The following is a 13,600-nucleotide window of genomic DNA, read 5'->3' as shown; positions in this document are numbered from 1 at the left end:
TTACAATACTATTGTTTTGCACTTCTTTGAATTTCCAATATATTGATATATTGAATTGTGTTTATGAAGACTAGATGAGAAGAAAAACCACTGTCTAACAAGCTTGTGTGATACTGTGGTTAAAGCAATGGACTGCTAATCAAAAGATGGGAGGTTTGAACCCACCAGCTGCTGCTTGGGAGAAAGATTAAGCAATCTGATTCTGTAAAGATTTACCACCTTGGAAACCCTATGGGGCAGTTCTACTTTGTCCTATAAGTTTGCTGTAAATCGGAATTGACTCGATGACAGTGAGTTTTTTTGTAAAGACAACCAGTTAGAACTAATTGCTGTTGCAATATGTGAGCAGAGACCAATGAAAGCAAACTTGAAAACAATAAGCCTAAATTGATACTATCTGACTGCTGGAGAATTGAACACATTGACAATTTACAGTTTTGAAAATGGGATAAGAGATTTCACTTGGTGAAGTCAAGTATCTATTTGAACTTGGTGGTAGTGGAATTTTAAATAAAATTCAAAGTATAACAATATGAATACATGTTTCTTATAAATAACAAGAAAAATTAGTAACCACAGTTCAAAAGGCTACTTTGCAAATTAGATTTTAGAACAGCAGGTATATTTTCTTTTAAATGAAAAAGACACAGGAAAGCATGTTGCAAGTACCCCTTCAGGTGTTTATAGATTTAATATGTACCCTTAGTTACATGTTTATTTGTTTTGGGATAATTTCACTTGATAAAGTAAGATGTTCACTTCCTTTATTGAATAATTTCTTATCTACATTTCAACACACATACCAATAAGATTTAACAGTGTGTCTTCAAGCATTCTACTGTTGTTGCTGTTAGCTATCATGCAATACGTTTTGACTTATAGTGACCCCATGTGACAGAATACAATTGCCTCACAGGGTTCTCTAGGCTATAATTCTTATGGACATAGATTATCAGCTCTTTCTCTTATGGAGCTACTGGGTAGGTACTAACTGCCACCACTTCAGTTAGCATCTGAGCAGTTAATCATTGTGCCACCAGAGTGCCTTAACTAACCTGCTAGATTTTTTAAAAAATGATACAATGTTTCAAGTGAGCATAAATAATTAGTTAGAACTAGGTATTTAACATGGCATAGTTGAAATACTACTTAACTGTTTAATACAATGTGCAATTCAAAAGATATGAGAATATGTATTATTGTTTTCACATGCGTGTATAAAGGGCTTCCAAACTCATGTAAACTATTTCAGTGTCATTTCTATTAGTGTAAGAGAATTAAGTGATAAGTTAAAACTCCACTAACACTTACATTGAAAGGTTAATGTTTTTTTGCTTTTTAGCCATTATTTTGGCTAAAGCCATGAAGAAAAAGAAAAATCTTAATTGACAGCATCTATATTTGTATTTTGAGGAACTCAAACTCAGCCAACAAAGTTTACACAGCAAAACATAAATTAAGTAGTATTAAGTCACATTATAAAGAATAAATTGGTTAAGATTGACTGGAAATTTCAGCTAATTTCTATGATACCAGGTTCCTATTGATCATTGGTTTATCCTGTTGTTGTTAGGTGCCGTCGAGTCACTTCTGACTCATAGCAACCCCATGCACAGCAGAACGAAATACCGCCCGATCCTGCACCAGCTCCATGATCCTTGCTATACCTGAGCCCATTGTTGCAGCCACTGTGTCAATCCATCTCTTCGAAGGCCTTCCCCTCTTTCGTCGACCCTCCACCTTACCAAGCATGACATCCTTCTCCAGGGAATGGTCCCCTCTGACAACATGACCAAAGTAGGTGAGATGAAGAAGAATATGTATATCTTTAGTTTCTCCATGGCTTATTTTAGGGGTGGGTGCAGAGGCTGTTCTCAGTTACTATTTTTATAGCTATCAGAAAACCTCCTGATCTTTAGATAGACACATGCAACCTAGAATATAGAGTACATTTTTTTTTTTTTTTTAAAGTCTCTTTTGCACCTTAATGTAGTCAGAGTAAGTTCTGGTAATGATATCTGAACATAACTAGTATGTTTAATCACCAAAAAGTGACCTTAAAAAAAACAAATCAAACTCAGTGCCATCTGGTAGATTCTGATTCACAGCAATCCCCTTGGGTTTCTGAGTGGTAAATCTTTACAGAAGTAGATTGCCCAGTCTTCCTTGCATGGAGTGGCTGATGGGTTTGAACCACCAGCCTTCTGGTTAGCAGTCAAATGTGTTAGGCACTATGCTGCCAGAGCTCCTTTGAAAGTGACCTTAAAGGGAGAAAATGTTACTCATTCTTCCTTATGGGCTGAATTGTGAACCTGGAATAAGGAACACAAGGTAGAAGGAGCACAATGAAGGTGCAGAATTTCTTCAACATCCCATGATTCCTTTGTGTTTGCTTTCATTTGAGTAAATGTTGATAAAACTCTAAAGTGCCTATCATGTGAATGATATTTGTTAGAATTGTGCAGTGCAGGATCTGTACAACCATATTTGGTAACCCAGCCTGATGATTATGGAACCACCATAAATAGATTATAAACATTTAAAATTTTCTTCAAATTATTAGGTTTTTTTTTGTTACTGAAGGTAAAAATCTAATCTTTTTGAAAGTCTTACATCTAGAATATAAACTACTCTGGAGCAGAGATTTATCTTTCTAGAAAAGAGTTTAACCTAAGGAAGACTCTGATGTGTTTTTTTAATTACTTACTTGCGATGTAGTAAATTACTTAGTGTGGCTTTTCTAGGCATAAGTCTTTGTAAAACTCAGTGGTGGAATTTGCTGTGAGCAACTGAGGAGCTTCTGATTGTAAAAGTTATCCACCTGGGGTATTTCTGTTGGGCACAACACAAAGCAATATTCTGGGAGGTTCCTGCTCTCTCTCAGGTGCTTAAAATTCTTATGTTATGATTGGTTAGTTTGGCCACTCTGCCAGGCTTAAAAAGAGGCCTCCTACAGGCAGAAGAAGTCTCTCTCTCTTACTGCTGGTTGAGAAAGACATGCTGTTGAAAGAGACATGTGCCCCTGAAAGAGACACACCCTGCTGGGAAAGAGACATAAGAGACACACATTGCTGAATGAGACACTGAGGGGCACTCACTGTTGGGAGAGAGACTGTTAGGAGAGAGACTGTGGGCTGTGAGAGAGACTGAGCATATTTCCTGAACTTAATTGTAGCCTGGTGCTTCCCTAATAAACCTCATAAACTGTGAGTTCTGTGTGGCCACTGCAGTGAATTATCGAACCCAGGAGAGAGGTGGTGGGTGCTTAGGGAGGAATGATTGGTGAAAGGGCTGGAGGGAGGCAGCATGTCTGACCTTGTAGGAATAGGCCTTGGGTTACTGATGGTGATTCTGTCTTCCTCTTGTGAGGTCAGAGGAGGTCTGAACATGTGGCCTCCTTGTCTTTTTTTGCAGTTGGTGTCAGAATTGGTGGGATTCATTGCAATGGCCCCAGACTAATAGAAGCATGGGACTTTGTAAAAGAAAGAAGGAAGGGGTCTGGGAAGTGAAATTTTGGATTATTAGGTAGTTATTTTGGTTGGTGTTACCTAAAAGGAGATAGTTGATCCAGAGGCTAGGGCTTTTGGTTACACCCAGCCAGAAGGCCAAGGCCACATGCATAGAATGGGATGGTAATCAAGGTGAAGAGATGAACCTGGAATGTCTTTAAAAGGATTATGTGTTTTGGATTATGTGTTTATCTGAATGTTCTATGGCTATTGAATGTTCTCTTACCTGCTTGCACATTAGAAATGATTATGGGGTATGTGGATAACAGAGAGTGTATAAGTCCACCTTCAGCCAACACTTGATTGGATATGTTAAAAGGAGAAATAAAATTTGTCCAGAAGAAACACAGGCTTTTGTTTCAAATCCTGTGTGTAGAGTATAGGAGGCTTAGGTAGAAAACCTGAACCCCACCCTGTACTACTGAGGGAACAGAAGATTTGCATTTGAACAAGGACCTGAAGAGGAAAAAATAATGACTGGCTTTATGAATTTTGAGCAAGCATTTAGGCTTTGGGTGCATCAAGGCAAAAAAGCCATGGTCCATGAGAGAAACCCCTTCCAGGATTGAAAGTTAAAAGAAGCCAGTGAGCAGTAGGCTTATATGTTGCTGTCTTGTGACCACCTGGGTCCACTTGAGTGGAAATGGGGGAAGTGCAGCAAAGAAGAAATGGGCTGAGTTTGGTACTCTTTGACCTAGGCCATGGAGGCTGCAGATGAGAGGAAGGGCTGGATGGTCTGACGTGCAAGGAAGTTGTGAGCCTACGGACATTGAAATAGTCCCTGAGGACTGAAGATGTGAGAGAAGGTGCTGGCTGGTCTGAAGTGAAGGGAAGAGTGTGACTCCCAACTTGGCAGCTGGTACCCATGACCTAGCTGGGATGGCTAGGGCTGAGCTGACCAGAACCCGACCAAATGAAGAAGAAGATGTTTGACAGTGAGCTGGTGTTAAGTTGCTGCAATTTGATGGCATGTGCTGGGCTGGACTCTGGCTGTTTTAGGATCCAATGACTGAAGTCTCCAAGCAGAACACAAGATTCTCCAGAGAGAAAGGACCATGCTTGTCTCCTCAGAGTACTGGTTTGATAGGGATGGGCAAATTAGAAATTGACTCTCTAAAATGGGGGAAGATAGAGGCATGAAGTGGCTGGCTTACATGCTTTCATGGGTGTAGTTATTCTTAAACTGATGGTGAAGGGGATGTGAATTTTTGAAGCATAAAAGGGATAATGGCTAGAAAAGCCAGGGGGTTGGCCTGAGGTATAGTAAATTACTTAGTGTAGCTTTCCTAGCCAAAAGTCTTTGTAAACTTTATGGTGGAATTTTCTGTGAGCAACTGAGGAGCTCCTGATTGTAAAAGATATCCACCTGCAGTATTTCTGTTGGGCACAACACAAAGCAATGTTCTGGGAGGTTCCTGCTCTCTCTCAGGTGCTTAAAATTTTGATGTTATGATTGGTTAGTTTGGCCACTCTGCCAGGCTTAAAAAGAGGCCGTCTAGAGGCAGAAGAAGTCTCTCTCTCTTACTGCTAGTTGAGGAAGACATGCTGCTGAAAGAGACATACGCCTCTGAAAGAGACATGCGCTGCTGGGAAAGAGACGCAAGAGAAACACATTGCTGAGTGAGACACTGAGGAGCACTCACTGTTGGGAGAGAGACTGTTAGGAGAGAGACTGTGGGCTGGGAGAGAGACTGAGCATTTTTCCTGAACATGAATTGTAGCCTGGTGCTTCCCTAATAAACCCTGTAATCTGTGAGTTCTGTGTGGCCACTGCAGTGAATTATTGAACCCAGGAGAGAGGTGGTGGGTGCTTAGGGAGGAATGGTTGGTGACAGGGCTGGAGGGAGGCAGCATGTCTGGCCTTGTAGGAATAGGCCTTGGGTTATTGTTGGTGATTCTGTCTTTGTCTTGTGAAGTTAGAGGAGGTCAGAACATGTGGCCTCCTTGTCTTTTTTTGCATTACTAAAAAACACAAACAATGGAAAAAAGAAGAGAAGAAAAGAGAACGAAAGAAACAGAGAGGAAGGGAGAAATGCAGGGAAGGAGAGAGGGACTAAGGAAGGAAGCCTTCTCTAACTTATGAGAGACACTCTACAGAACATTGGATTAAAGACTGGCAAAAGTTCAGTAATTCAGGTTGAACAATATTAGGGCCAGTGCAGGTAACATAATAAAGGACTAAAGTTCTTCCTGTAATTATTTCATAGGGAAAAAGTTTGTGAAGTCCAAATGGTGTCAATTCATATTTAAAAAAAACTAAGGGAAGGACCTTAGTCTAGGATAAATTGTTTCACAAAGCTTTCTATTTAGTTCTTTGTTATTCCATTAGTTCTCTCTATTAGATCAGAAGACTGAGGATGATAGGGCAATGTAGCCTTTGGTCAATGGAAAAAACTGAGCACATTTCTTGGATGACTTGACCAGTGAAATAAGTTCCCTGAATACTACAAAAAGTGTTTGGTGCTCTGCAGGAGAATATGATGTTTTCAAGAAGTTTATTTGCTATTAATAGCAGAATGGCAGGGGAAGGCTTGTAGCCAATCTGAAAATCCATAAATTCTTACTAATATGTATTTATTTATAACTATTTGAGCATAGAAGCTGAATAAAATCTAGCTACCATTCAAGTATAGGCCTGAAAGGTAAAAGGTATTGTGCAGGTAAGACTTTAAGGTGTTTTCCAGGATTGTAGCAAAGACAAATAGGGCAAAGATGGCAACATATTCATCAGTCTTTAAAAATATTCTCCATCAATATTTCATTAGATTTCAATCATTTTATCTTTTCCCATGTGGGAAGCTTCTTGTAAGGCTTACAACATAGGAATATGCAGGAAATTAGTTAAGGCAGCTTTCATATTAGGCCCAGTCCTTTATTTAGTACTAGGCAGGATTTTGGTAACAAGATTTTTTTTCCATGTCATAACTTCATCTATGTGGGCTTATTGTTGGTGTTTTAAAAGTTTTTCTAATAATTCATGAAGGTTAGATTTGTCAATAGACAAAGTTGGCGATTCCGTTTATTTACCATAAGCACAGAAATAACTTGGGAGGCAGCTTGTTTGACTACCGTATCGGCAAGATGAATTATTTCCTCAGTTTGAGGTACTCCTTTTGGCTGGTGAGCTTGTATTTTTATTACAACAGCTTTAGAGGGGAGTAATAGAGCACCTGTAAAGGGCATTACTGAAGTTCCATTTCATATGACATTTCTGGAATAGGTTAAAAATCGTCTCTGTTCCCATAATGTGCCAAAATCATGCACAATTCAAAAACAGTATCTACTCTCCATAAAAATATTAACAAATTTTCCTGAAGCAATTCTACAAGCTTTAGTGAGGGCATTTAATTTAGCTTGTTGGGCAGTCTGACTTTCAAGGACTTCAGTAGAAATCAGTCATAACAGCATATCCATCTTGATAATGAGGGCTAGTATTATCAGATTTTTAACTGGAACCATTCACAAATAAATAAATTAGGATTAATGGGCTCTCTTTTAAGTCTTTCTGAGGCATTAAAGGTTGCTCAGTCAAGTCAAGATAATAGTAAGGGAGTTGCAGGATAGTGTTCTCATTAGTTGTGGGGAGAAGAGTAGCTGGAATTAACCAGGTCACAGAATGTAGCCTAATGTTAGATGCAGCCAGGAGGAGAACTTCAGAGAGATAAGCCTGCTGGCAGAAAGCTGTTGTGTCAAGGCTGAATTAAGTTAGGCCAACAACGCATGGGGAATATAGACATCTAAAAACTCCCAGTATCACTTTTTCTGTGGTTTCCACTAGTTTGACAGCAGCAATCACAGCCTAAGACAGGGAGGATAGCCCCTGGCTACAAGGTCTAGCTGTGAGCTGTAATAACCTACATGTCTTTGTTATCCTCTATGTTTTTGAGTTATCATGCCTAAAGTGTTTCCAGATACTTCATGTAAAAATAAGAAAAATCCTGATGGTAGTTAGGAAAACCTAGAGAGGATATGTTCATTAAAATACCTTTTAGTTGAACCATTACCTGACAATCTCCTGGTGCAATTTGGAGTGAATTTGGCTCAGACGCTTTTAAACATTTATATAATGTTGGGCAATAAAGATAAATTGGGAATTCAGGTTCAACAATAGCCACAGAGCCTTAGACCCTCATAGCAGTTTCTTTGTTTCAGAAAGCCAAGAAAACTTCTTTTCATTTAGCATCAGTAGAGAAGACTTCTACAGAAATTCAGTGGCCCAAATATTTAACAGAAGGCTGCATAAACTGCAATTTTTCTCTGGATATTTTATGTCTACCAACAGCCAGATGTTTTAATAAAGCTATATTATCATCAAGTCAGGCTTGCTGGCAGGCTGGACAAACTAGCAAATTATCAATGCACTACAGCAATGTAGATTTGTTTGTAAACAGTAAAGCCTGTAAATCTACATGCAGAATCACAAAAGTAGGTGAGAGATTTAGTAAATCCTTGGGGCATTATAAGGAGCTCTGGTGGTGCAGTTTTTAAGGCATTCCATGTTCACCAAAAGGTCAGTGGTTCAAACCCACCAGCAGCTCCATGGGAAAAAGATGAGGCAGTCTGCCTGTGTAAGAATATACAGCCTTGGAAAACCTATGGGCAGTTCTACTCTGTCCTATAGGGTCACTATGAATTGGAATTTACTCAGTGTAGGTAGGTTTGATTTGGGTTACAGTCTAGGTAAATTGTTGATTTTCCCAGAGAAAAGCAAACAAATAATTGACTTTCACAATGCATAGGAATATTGAAAAGGTGCTGCAAATATCCACAACTGTAAAACGAGTTACATCTGAAGAGACATTGACACTAATAAAAGAGCATTAGGAACTACTGGGAATCTAGGAATAGCAACATGGTTGATTGCATGCAAATCTTGAACAAATCTCCAGACTCTATTATTTATTCATTTATTAAAAGTAAAGAACAAGAGTGTTACAAAGGCTGGTACAAAAGACAATGAAGCCTTTACAAGGGAGATTTTGTATAATGGGAATTAGTCCTTCTTTGGCTTCTTGTTTGAATGGACATTGGATTATTTTTGTCAGAGGTTTTGATAAATCTATTTTAATTTTATTTGGCTTAGCTGACAAATATTGACTTACGTCTGTGGATGTGGTGGCTCATCAGATTTCATGAACTAAAGAAAAGGTGTGAAAGGGGCAAGATTAGGCTGAGTTGAATTTTGGAGAGACATGACAAGAACTTGCAAATAGCACATGGCTTCTTCTTCTCAAATATTGTTTCTGTTGACTTAAGGCTATTGGGCAGACTCAGTAATGTTTCCTTCTTTTCAATAAATTGTAAATGACAATTCTGTTTGGGTAAAAGGTCTCTTCCCAGTAAATTGAGATGGATATCAGAACTGAGAAAAAAGGGTATAAATCTTCAATAAGACCAAAATATATCAGAACAAGTTGGGAACAAATTGATATTTGTTCCTGATTGGTGTCCCTCACTACTTTTGAGGTTTTAGTACTCCAGGGCAGGGATTTTTTAAATAGGTGGGGTTAATAGCAGATACCAACCACTGCCTTTGAGTTGTATCCAACTCATGGTGACACCTCCTTGGGTTTCTAAGGCGGTATCACTACGGAAGTAGATTGTCCAACCTTCCTTCCATGGATTGGCTGGTGAGTTTGAACCACCAGACTTCTGGTTAGCAGTTAAATGCTTAGGCACTATGCCATCATATCAATTAAAATGGACAAGTTAGCAAATAAAAATAATAAATAAAACAATATTGTTTTATTATAATATAAATAATAATAATAATATAACATAATAATTAATAATATAATAATTAATAAAAACAATAAATTAAATAATTTCTCCTTGAGGATTAAGAGTCATCAAAGGAAAAGTCCATACTGTACCTCTATAGCTCTATCATTCTGAATCAGATTTTCGTACTTTTTAAGGAGCACTACTTGACTGCTCACCAGATGGCTGGCGGTTCAAACCCATCAGCCACTCCTCGGAAGGAAGGTTGGGCAATCCTACTTCCGTAGTGATACTGCCTCGGAAACCCAAGGAGGGGTCGCTATGAGTCAGGGCTGACTCGACGGCACATAACAACAACAACAACAATGATAGTCTTTATGGTATTCTGGCAGCATATTGCCTAAGCCATTTGACTGCTAAGCAGAAGGTTGGTGGTTCAAACCCACCAGCCACTCTGCAGAAGGAAAACTGAACAATCTATTTCCTTAAAGATTTACCACCTTAGAAACCCAAAGCAGGTCACTGTGAGTCAGACTCCACTTGACGGCAGGGAGTTGTTTCTTTCTTCCTTTCTTTTTTTTTTTTTTTTTAAATATATACCAATCTTTTGTTTATTTTTTAATATACTCATTTTTCCAATGACCAGGGTTTTCACAGTACTGACAAATACCCACCTCTGTGTCATTGGAAAGTTTAGAATTTTCCTCTTGACAAAGAAATTGCAATTATTTCACCTGGAAGACCATGAATTTATTAGCTTAGAAACCCTTTCAGCTTCAAGGGTCTGGGAAATTCTGTAAGCTAAGTTGATTAGTTTGACAACAGAAGTTGTTTTCTAGTCCAATCAATGTTGCTTTGCTAAGTCTGAGAGCTCAAGTTTAAGACTGGATATGAAAACAGCATTGGAAGCTCCAGAGGCATGGTCAAATGTGAGGCTAGTGTGTTCATAAAACTTCTGGAGTAGCTGAGGCTGATATTCATAAATACTTTCATCTTTATTTTGTTTCTAAGAATGAATTTTTGTTCAATTAATTAGTGGAGGAAAATCCTTTGGGATAGTCTCTAGCAATTTTTTTTTTTTTTTTTTTCTTATAGCCCAAGAATCTTTCAACAGTTCAGTGGTCATTTTACCAATATTTAAGGTTAAACTGTCCTCAGGGTCTTTCCATTCTGCCTGTTCTGGCTGGCCATAACTGAGCTTCCCCTGAGCCAGTAAATAGTGTGAATGAAGTGGATATAACTTGGGGAACCTAGGGTGATAGGCATCAAATTAAAGTTTTTCAGACAATTTGTAGGGGTCGTCATGGAGTTTAGGATAATCTTTCACAATGCTGTTCATTCTGGGTGTAAGCTTCCAATAGTTCACTGCATTGGAGTCACGCATGCTGTAAGTAATTCATCCAGCAACAAATTGTGAGAACACATATGAAGTGTTTTATATCAGAAAAGCTCAGTAGAAACTCAGTGTTCTTGATTTTTATTGGTGAATAACCACGTAAGCATCTTCTCCGTGATAGCTACCAAAATTCCAGACTCCCAGAAGGAAAGCAGGTGTTTAGCACAAACCGTATTTTCCTACACACAGTTCAGGTATTTTTTACCACCCTTCTCAGTTAATGAACAATAGCAAAATTCCCCAAATCTAAATTCACAGATGATAGTCAAGGGCCAACATTGCAAACAGGACTTTCTGAAGATGAAATATAACACATTCTGGATAATATTGCAAAAAATGGAATTCTAGAATATTTAGTTGTGCTCATGAGGAACGTGTAAATAGACCAAGAATCCACAAAGGTATGTGTTAAGGTTGTATGTCAACTTGGCTGGGCCTGGTTGAGTGGCTGGACAGCTGGTGGTAGTTATTCCCCATGATGAGACTGGCAATCAGCTGCATGGTAGGATCCACCACAAGCCACTGAGTAAGTGCTTTAGGGATGTGATCTGCTTCCCATATATAAGAAACAGCTTTGGGACTGGTCTCTAGTTTATGGCATGGTTGAACCCTGCATGTAGCCAAGTTGTTGTTCAGCATCCTGCCATGCTCTGCCGATCTTAGGACTTTCACTGGACTTGAATTAATGGCCTTACTTGTTTTGATAACATCAGGACTATACCTTTTCACTTCTTGACCTCCGCAGCCTCCGCAGACAGCAGCTGCCTGAGTGAAGAGATGCCTCTGGCTTCAGTGGGCCAGAAGCAAGAGGCAGAGCTGAAGTCCAAGGTTGAGGGTCTTTCACCCAGCCCCTAGAGCCTGGCACTTTGAACTCGGACTTAAAGTCTCCAAACTGTGAGAGAATAAACTCCTGTTTGTTAAAGCCATCTATTTGTGGTATATTCATGTCAATGTGGCACTAGGTAACCAAAATAGTATGCATCAAGGTTGTATCCTTTCACCATACTTATTCAATCTGTAAGCTGAGCAAATAATCTGAGAAACTGAACTGTATGAAGAAGAATATCAGGCTTCAGGATTGGAGGAGACTCATTAACAACCTGCAAATATGCAGATGACACAGCCTTGCTTGCTCAAAGTGAAGAGACCTCGAAGCACTTATTGATGAAAATCAAAGACTACAGTCTTCAGTATGGATTTCAACTCAGCATAAAGAAAACAAAAATCCTCACAACTGGACTAGTAAGCAACATCATGATAAGTGGAGAAAAGATGGAAGTTTTCAGTGATTTCATTTTACTTGGATCCACAATCAATGCCAGTGGATGGTGCTGTCAAGAAATCAAAGGATGTATTGCACTTCACAAATCTGCTGCAAATCACCATTTAAAGTGTTAAAGACCAAAGGCGTCACTTTGAAGACTAATTTATGACTGACCCAAACCATGATATTTTCAGTCACCTCATATAGAGTTGAAAGCTGGACAATGAATAAGGAAGATTGCAGAAGAATTGATGCATTTGAATTGTGGTGTTGGTGAAGAATAATGAATATACCATGGACTGACAGAAGAATGAACAGATCTGTCTTGAAAGGAATGCCCCTTAGAAATGAGAATGGCCAGACTTCATCTAGTACTTTGGTCATGTTATCAAAAGGGATGAGTACCTGGAAAAGGATATCATGCTTGGTAAAGTAAAATGTCAGTGAAAAAAGGCAAGACCCTCAATGGGATGGATTGACACAGTGGATGCAATGATGTGCTTCAGTATAGCAACAATTTTTAGGATGGTGCAGGACTAGGCTGTGTTTCATTATGTTGTATATAGGGTTTGTTTGAGTCAGAACCAACTCAACAACACCTAACAATATAACAAAGATGGACAGCTGTCTCAGCTGAAGCCTGGTAACGTAAATTCTTTTGTGTATCATATCTCTTCTTCCCCACTGTGTAAGTTATAATCATTTGTCTAGTTTTATGAGTCCTCAAATAATAAAAAGGAAAAGGTAAAAGAAATTGGTCTGTCATATAATTTCAAGATTTATTAGAAAATGATACATACATATTTATTATAGTTTACATATTATCTTGCTATAAATTTTCCCAAGTTCTACACATTTCACAAGAAAATGAAAAGTCTTCTTCACATTATATATCCTGTTACTTTATTGAATTATTTTATTCATCAATTATTTAATTATTAATTCATTGTATTAATTAAACTTTATGTTGAGGTAATTGTAGATTCTAATACGTTGTAAGAAATAATGCAGAGGTCTCATGCACCATTCTCTGGTTTTCCTAATGGTAACATCTTGCTTATATCTGTAGTATAATAGCATAGCCAGGAAATTGACATTGGTGAAATCCACAGATATTCAGATGTCACCAGTTTCATGGGAGTATGTGTGCTTGTATTGAATTTTATGCAATTTTACCATAGTGTTGATTCTTGTAACTACCACAATCAAGATACAGAATAGTTCTCTCATTGCAAGGATTCCTTGTGCCACTCTTTTATACCCACACCCATCACCCTCCTCCATGCATCCCATCTCTAATCCTGATAAATGTTAATCTGTTCTCCATTTCTTTAATTTTGTCATTTCAAGACAAATAAATGGAATCATACAGTAGACATCATTTTGGGATTGGCTTTATTTTTACTTAGCATAATTTTCTTGAGATCTTTCTAAAGTCTTGTCGGTATCAGTCATCCTTTTCTTTTTATTGCTGAGTAGTATTTCATGGTATAATTATACAGTTTATTTAGTCTTTCACCCATGGCAGACTTTTGGATGGTTTCCAGTTTTGGAATATTACAATTAAAGCTGTTGTAAACATTTACACATATTTGTATAAAAAATAAGTCTTCATTTTTCTGGGGTAAATGCCCAAAGGTGAAACTGTTGGACTATATGGAAATTACATATTTATTTTTAATAAGAAACTGCTATGTTGTTGTTGTTGTG

Source organism: Orycteropus afer, unplaced genomic scaffold, assembly GCF_000298275.1.
Source record: "Orycteropus afer afer isolate SDZICR_OR568_19922 unplaced genomic scaffold, OryAfe1.0 scaffold00305, whole genome shotgun sequence".
NCBI lineage: Eukaryota > Metazoa > Chordata > Mammalia > Tubulidentata > Orycteropodidae > Orycteropus > Orycteropus afer.
The sequence above is the reverse complement of the archived record's forward strand: the minus strand, read 5'-3'. Positions refer to the sequence as shown.